Here is a 7,049-nt window from a genome sequence, read left to right as displayed (position 1 = left end):
TTTCAAGAAAAATTCAAAGATTTCTTTCTAATCCACTTCCTTAATCAAAACACATGATCATCTTGTTTAATTAGCTCTGAAAGGGGCCATTTAATATTATGAAAAAAGTGATTTTACTTCTGTATACATTATATGTACTTCTTGGAATGGAAGACTTTTGCTTGTAATAGAGTATATATATATATATATATATATATATATATATATATATATATATATATATATATATATATATATATATATATATATATATATAAAACATATTATATGTTGTGTATGTTGCTGCTTTTAGTAAAAGTCACACTTTTGACACGACTGGGAGATGTGACAGTGCTAACATAATAACCCTGGCCAGCATGGAGACACCAATAAACATAAAGTCCAACTACAGCCTATCTTCAAAACATTTTGTCAACAGTATTTGATTATCACACCTATATATAAATGGCTATAGTATATAGGTATAATATATAAGCATATATTACAGCCATGTAAGCAAACTATCAGTTCAAGTTTTCTCTCTCTACAACCTTATAAAATAATGCATATTCATGTCTTTATTTTAGAAAGTATGGCAGAAAGAAGCTTAAATTTTGAGTGTCTCTCAGTATAATAAAAAGAGAAACATGCAGTATGTATGTTCTGTGTGTTCTGCGTGTCGCGGTGGTTTTCTGTGAGCTGTGACGTACAGTGTTTGAAGTTGTGTTCCATACAAAACAACAGTAGAGGAAGTCGAAACAGCTTCTGGTCTTTCTCTTGGACCAGGCTTCGGGGCCTCAGGGGGCCCATAGGAATAAAACACTCCTCAGCACGGCCTCATATACCTCAACACCTGCAGCACACAAAAGCCCTCTGTGAGCGAAACAGTCCCTCAAAAGTCAGAAACGCTCATGTATGACAAGGAAACAGGGGATGTTGGGTAACAGTGTGTCTGTAGTAATAAAGAAAAACACAGGTGTGATTTGCTTTAATGCTACAGCGGATTAAAACCTATAGACCTACAGATAATGTATGATGGCTAAACTTGGGTACTTGCTTAACCCTTTGAAACCTGAGAAAATTCTCTTGATTTCTTCCAAAAACATGGGTAGAAGGACTGAGCAATAAAAGGAGAAATGACCCAAAAAACAGCAAAAAAAAGGGGTAAAAAGAAGTGTTCTTGGATACCTTAAAACTGCTTTTCAAATACAATAATTATGTTTTTACTTGTTGTATTATTGTAAGAGCTTTATTACAAAAAATAAATAAAATCCATACACTTTGCTGAGCTCATAGTCCCCCCACACCCCCTGTTTAATCGACTCACAGTATTTTCCCATGGGGTCCAGCGCTCTCAGGACTGAGATTGAAATAATATTGACACTGGAGTGGCTGAAAAGACACAACATAGCTAATAGATATAATTATCTGACATAATTATCTCCAATAATAACAACAGATAATACCCTTCTGTCTGAGCGCATGTTTGTTGTTGTGTCTGAAGGGATCCTCCCTGGAAAGATGGGCAGTGCCGTGTCTCCACCCGCCAAGCCCAGCCAGGCCTCACCTTGTGTGGGTGTGGGAGAGTCAGATTGCAGCCTGTCAGGACCAGGTACGTCTGAGGTTTGAGGTCGGCCGCTGCGTGGGTGAATTCCCCGTTTTGGCAGAAGCATCTGTCGACTCTGCTCTTTGGAAACTGTGGAGCGTTCACCTTGTCAGAGCTAAAGAGAGCAAACATAAGAAACCCAAAACAAAAACAGCAGTGGGTAAAAGTACGCAAAACCCACTGCACGGCAAGATTTTAATAACATTTAGTTGGACTCATTAATTTAAGAAATCGTTATGACAGCGCTGGAGTCCTTAGAGTGATTTTTCAGTCTGGTCCAGCAGACTTGAGTCCATTTACCTAATTAAAAAAACAAACCAGCGGCCTCTGTGGCTCTTGTGTTTACTGCTGTGTGATGGAGGGCATAAAACACAAGCAGCAGTAGAAATGCAAATAGATGGCAGGGTGACACAGAAAAGCTGGACGAAAAGCTGCAGAGGACAAAGAAAGGACAAATGAACTTAGGCAGAGGAGTCCAATATTGATGAAGGCCTACAGAGCTTCATTTATTGCGTTTTCTATTTTTATTTGTCGTTAAAGGAATAGTTTTAGATTCTGGGAATTCTTAGCGAGAGTTAGATAAGAAGATTTGTTAACCAGTTAGCTTATTAGGTTAGTATAAAGACTGAAAACAGGAGGAGAAAAACTAGCCTGGCACTGTCCAAAGACAACAAAGTCACACCACTACCTCATTCTCACAAGTTGGACTATTTCTTACTTGTCCAAGCCAGTATGGTCCATAATAGTCCAGCACATGACCCCCTAAAGAGCGAATTGCTGTTTTCTTCCCCACTGTTTTAGTCTTTATGCTAGGCTGAGCTAACTGCCCACTGGCTCCAGCTTCATATTTAGCACACAGACCTCAAATTGGTATTGATTTTCTCATTGAGCACAGCAAGAAAGCAAGTAAAAATGTTAAACTATTCCTTTAATGTGTTTTACTTATCTATCTATTTTTATCAGTGCAAATTGGCACTCAAGAAGAAAAGAGGGACCTCAATGTGGAAGGATGAAAAAAGGAGAAAAGCAACAACGTCGGCAGGAAGGGGACTAAAGAAACAGAGATGAGAGAAGGCAGTGAGAGTGGAGGGGGGAAGTGAGATCAGGCTGCGTGATGAGGTGGAGGCATGGGGAGATGATGCAGCAGTAAGTACAGCAGCAGATAAAAGCTACAGGGGAGATGATCTGAGCGTGTCTTTGTTCCAGTAAGAGGCCAACAGCATCGCCTGATGACTCACCTGCCGTAAGACTGCATCACCCACAGTATGAGATCATCAGGTTAATCTCACCCCCGACAGACACGACAGCAGGCAGACTGACAGACAGACACAGTGAAAACAACTGACACTCAACTGAAAGACATTATGGTCTTAACATGCTGATCCACTTGGGCAGCATCAACCCATTATCATAGTATGAGCCACGCTAAATATCACCTGCATCAATTATTAAAGAGATGATGATGGCTAACACCAACCACACCTTAATTCATTTTAATATGTTGACGTCCATTATTATATAAATGGATTTGAGGGAAGAGCAGAAAATCATTATGTTTATCTTGGGCTTGAGAGAATCTGCTCTGCCAAACTTAATACTATTTTCCACATTTTTTTTACAAGACAGTCAATATTGTGGACGTAAAACACACACACCCATACATGTATAAATCTCCCTGTGCGGCTCCAGATGTGCCCATTTGTCCTTGAGTCCTGGAGGGAATAATGAAGAGTTGTCACGTCCCTAAAAGGACAGAGAAGGACAGTGACTGAAAGAAAAACAATAAAGAATCCAATCCAACTTTCTAAAGAAAGCACATTTAAAAACAACAACACTGACTAAATTGATGTCCAGTTAATAAATAGCAAAGTCACACACAGACAAACATAAAAAACAGAAACACAACACCCACGCATCAGCTAATCTTCCTGGGGTCCAACACATAAAACATTATAACAAACAATTCTATACATTATATCCATTCCATCATCACATTACATACAAAACAAAAAAAGACATTAAAATTATTCCCATATTAAATGTGAGACACTTCAAACAGCATTGGCAAGCAAGATTTCATTCTTCTTCTTTACTTTGGGTAAAAACCTCAGCTGATAAGAATTAGATTTAACAACAGAATTGATCTTTATCAAATTTAAAATCAATGTACATTTTGATGCCAAGATGTGTAACTGTGGGTTTAACATGGTTGCAGAGAGCTCAGGTCTGTAGAAAAAGTATCACAGGCACCACTGGGTCTAAACACCATGACACAGGTTTTACTTACATTGAAATTTAAAAAGTTTAAGGCCTTCCGGACTTTGATATCAGCAGTGGTTGCATGGAGTTTACATTGTTTTTCTTCAGGGGCAGGTAAATTTGGGTGTCATCTGCATAAAAGGGATAAAAGATGCCAATAAGCAGTGTAATACATTACATTATTTTGAATCACTCCATGGTCACAGCAGGATCTTCAAGTTGTCACAGTGAAATGGACAGGGAAGAAGTCTAATAGGATTTATAACTATCTTTTACCACAAACTGCATTTAAGGCAATAAACTGAATAATTCATTTGTCTAATCTGGGCTTCTGCTGATCTGTACAAGTTAGAGCGCAGCGCAGAGCGCAGCGAGTACTTAAGCTGTGGCCCAAACGACACTTTAGTGCTGTGGGACAAGCATTGGGTTACATAGGAGAGGAGAAGCTCACTTCAATTATGTTAGAGGGGGAGAAAGAGGGATAGAGAGGAGTGGAAAATGGAGGAGCAGGTATAAAACTAAAATACACTGCAGTTTGACCCTTTGAAACCTGAGCAAATTGGATTGATGACTAAAAAAATAGCAACAGGGCAATAAGCAACTTAACAAAAAATGGCCCAAAAATGAGCAAGAAATTTGTATAAAGTTCTGAGAAAATTACCTGCTAAGCCAAAACATTCTATATCATGATTTTAAATATATAATGTAAATATATATATATATATATTTTTTTTTTCTGTAATATCCAATAATCCCTCCACAACTAGTCATTTCCTTGTCACCATTTATTACCTTTTTTGGTGGGGGGGTTCAGTTTGCTGGACATTTTCTGTTTAACTTAATCATTGCCTTTACTCATGTTTTCAAAAGAAATCAAACTTAAGGTTTTAGAGGTTTAAATGCTTCTGAAAGGCATATGACTGCTGCACAACAAAACTGAAATCTAAGCAGGTTCTGAGGGGTTAATAAAAAAAAAAGATGTCCAGATGTCTGTCTGATTGTGGTACTCTGTTTTTTATTATGCTCACTGAAGTAATGGTTGCCTACATTTGTTCATGGTATGACAGTGTTTAGAGATCTGCATCTGTAGTATTTTTGATGGTCTGAAACAAGAGTGGGCGAAACCAACACTGGCTGCGTGTATTTCAGTAAGCTTAAAAAAAATCAACCTCACCTATATTTACTCAGAACCAGGGGATACTTTTTCATAATTCTCATTCTTCTACTCAAACATTTTGGGGATGAGAGCAACAACAGCTGCATGGCTTCCTTTTAAAAACACAGAAGTCCTGCCCGGTCCTGTTTCTGAGGCTACTGGCCTGAAAACAACGACCCACAAACCCAGAGCGCAACCCACCCGGAACTAAAGCAAACACCAGATTCCCATCGGGGACGTATAAACTAACGTGCGGACGTCCTCCAGGGAACACAAACCAACGTGCGCGCATGGAAAGTATTTAACGTCTTTTCATGCCGAGTGCATTTTTCATCCACTGCTACAAAGCCTGAAGGCGCTGTGCACAGAGAAGGGCCATAAAGTCCATCAACGAACTGTGCAGTTGTGGTTGCAATGTGTTTATTTAGTCACACTCCCAGAATGCACAGGGCTTTGGATGCTGCTCGAACAGCGCTAGGGTGAACTGTGTTGACTGAATATGAGCAAGACTCAGAGCAGAGGCTGTAACTTCCCATAAAGTAAAGTTCACATCTGTTTAACCTTCAGACCTCTATTAGTAACATCTTACTCACCATTCTGCTTCATGTGGAAAGGTGCTCTAGTCTGAGAGAAATGTGTTGTTTTTTATTCACCAAGGTATTTTGTTTTTTTGTTCAAGTTCTAAATTACTCTTCAAATTGTCAAGTACGTTCAGTCCCATCTCCTCAGATGACCTTTCATCTCTTTAGATACAGAAAATACATTTCTAAAGAAACAAAGTTCATTATTAATTGTAAAAAAAAAAAAAAAACAGAGAAAAACATTATCCTTTAATTGTCCCAATTCTTTAATACTGTTTATGGCCGACATTTATTCTGCAAAAGCTATTCAGTGCATTTACACTCAGTAGTTAACTATCTTTATAGAAGTTTTTGTTGGTTGTGGTGGAGTCCACCAAATTTATTGGCTCTATAAGGAGAATGTTAGACTCCTTAATCTTTCTCCAGGTTTCCACTGACACCTGGTCGATGACCATGTCCATTTTTAGTCACATGATGACAAATAAACAAAAGAAGATGAGAAGAGTTGTAGTTGAAAGCTACCAAAAAACAACCTTGTAAGTGGTCCTTAAGCTAAGGGAATAGTTTTAAAACCACTTAACCTCTGGTCTTCTGATGCTACAATACAAATGCTTCCAGACAGAAATATAATATATGCACATAAACTATATATCATATTTATTAGAAATTTGACAAATACTGACACTGACAAGAAATCATACATATTAACATGTATGATAGCAATATAAGTCTAATCTAATATCCAGAGGATATATGTAGCAGTAATATATCACATTATAGGTAACATACATATATGGCAACATCACTCTTGATATGAAGCCAAATATGTCACATATTACATTTCTGTATTATATTCTCAATATTTTTCTTTTTCAAAATATAAACATCATCATCAAAGCTAGACTTCACTTATCACTATATTTTAGGTTTTGAAACACCTTGTGTTTTGTTCAATAAAAATATTCTAACCTCACTATGAATATGTTATCTTTGGATAATAAACTATGAGAATGAGAAAGGCAAGTTTTGCTTTTAAACCAGCAGAATAAATAGTCTTTGACCACAAAATGCTACACACACACACACACACACACACACACACACACACACACACACACACACACACACACACACACACACACACACACACACACACACACACACACACACACTTGAACCTGGACCGATCAAACCCTCTTGATCACACGCCCACATAAAACCGCTGAATGGTTAGTCACTCACCACAGTGGCCAACATAGACCAACATATACCATTTGAGAGGAACTACAAATTTAGACATGTAAAGCAATAAACCTCAACTCAGAGCTCATTTAACCCCTTGAAACCTGGATCGACATCAATATTCTTGTGTTGCTCTCAGACACCTTTCACAAGCTGTTTGGCTCTGTGAGAACTGAGAAAATGGGTATAATTTCTTTCAAAAATGTTGGGATAAAAGGCAATGACC

At 38.0% G+C, this 7,049-nt stretch overlaps 1 long non-coding RNA gene across 1 annotated transcript; it reads right to left on the bottom strand.

Annotated features, from left to right (window-relative positions):
• Nucleotides 1–915: 915 nt before the first annotated feature.
• LOC148189600 (uncharacterized) lies at nucleotides 916–4,452 on the bottom strand. Its single transcript, XR_015776549.1, has 3 exons — nucleotides 3,873–4,452; nucleotides 2,824–3,328; nucleotides 916–1,700 (listed from the first exon to the last, which is right to left on the bottom strand). It is a non-coding gene; the product is annotated as an uncharacterized LOC148189600 (long non-coding RNA).
• Nucleotides 4,453–7,049: the final 2,597 nt, after the last annotated feature.

Source organism: Plectropomus leopardus, chromosome 5 (assembly GCF_026936395.1).
Source record: "Plectropomus leopardus strain MGB_pleo_1.0 chromosome 5, ASM2693639v1, whole genome shotgun sequence".
Classification (NCBI taxonomy): domain Eukaryota; kingdom Metazoa; phylum Chordata; class Actinopteri; order Perciformes; family Serranidae; genus Plectropomus; species Plectropomus leopardus.
Note: the sequence above shows the minus strand (reverse complement) of the source record. Positions and strands in the feature narration are given on the sequence as shown.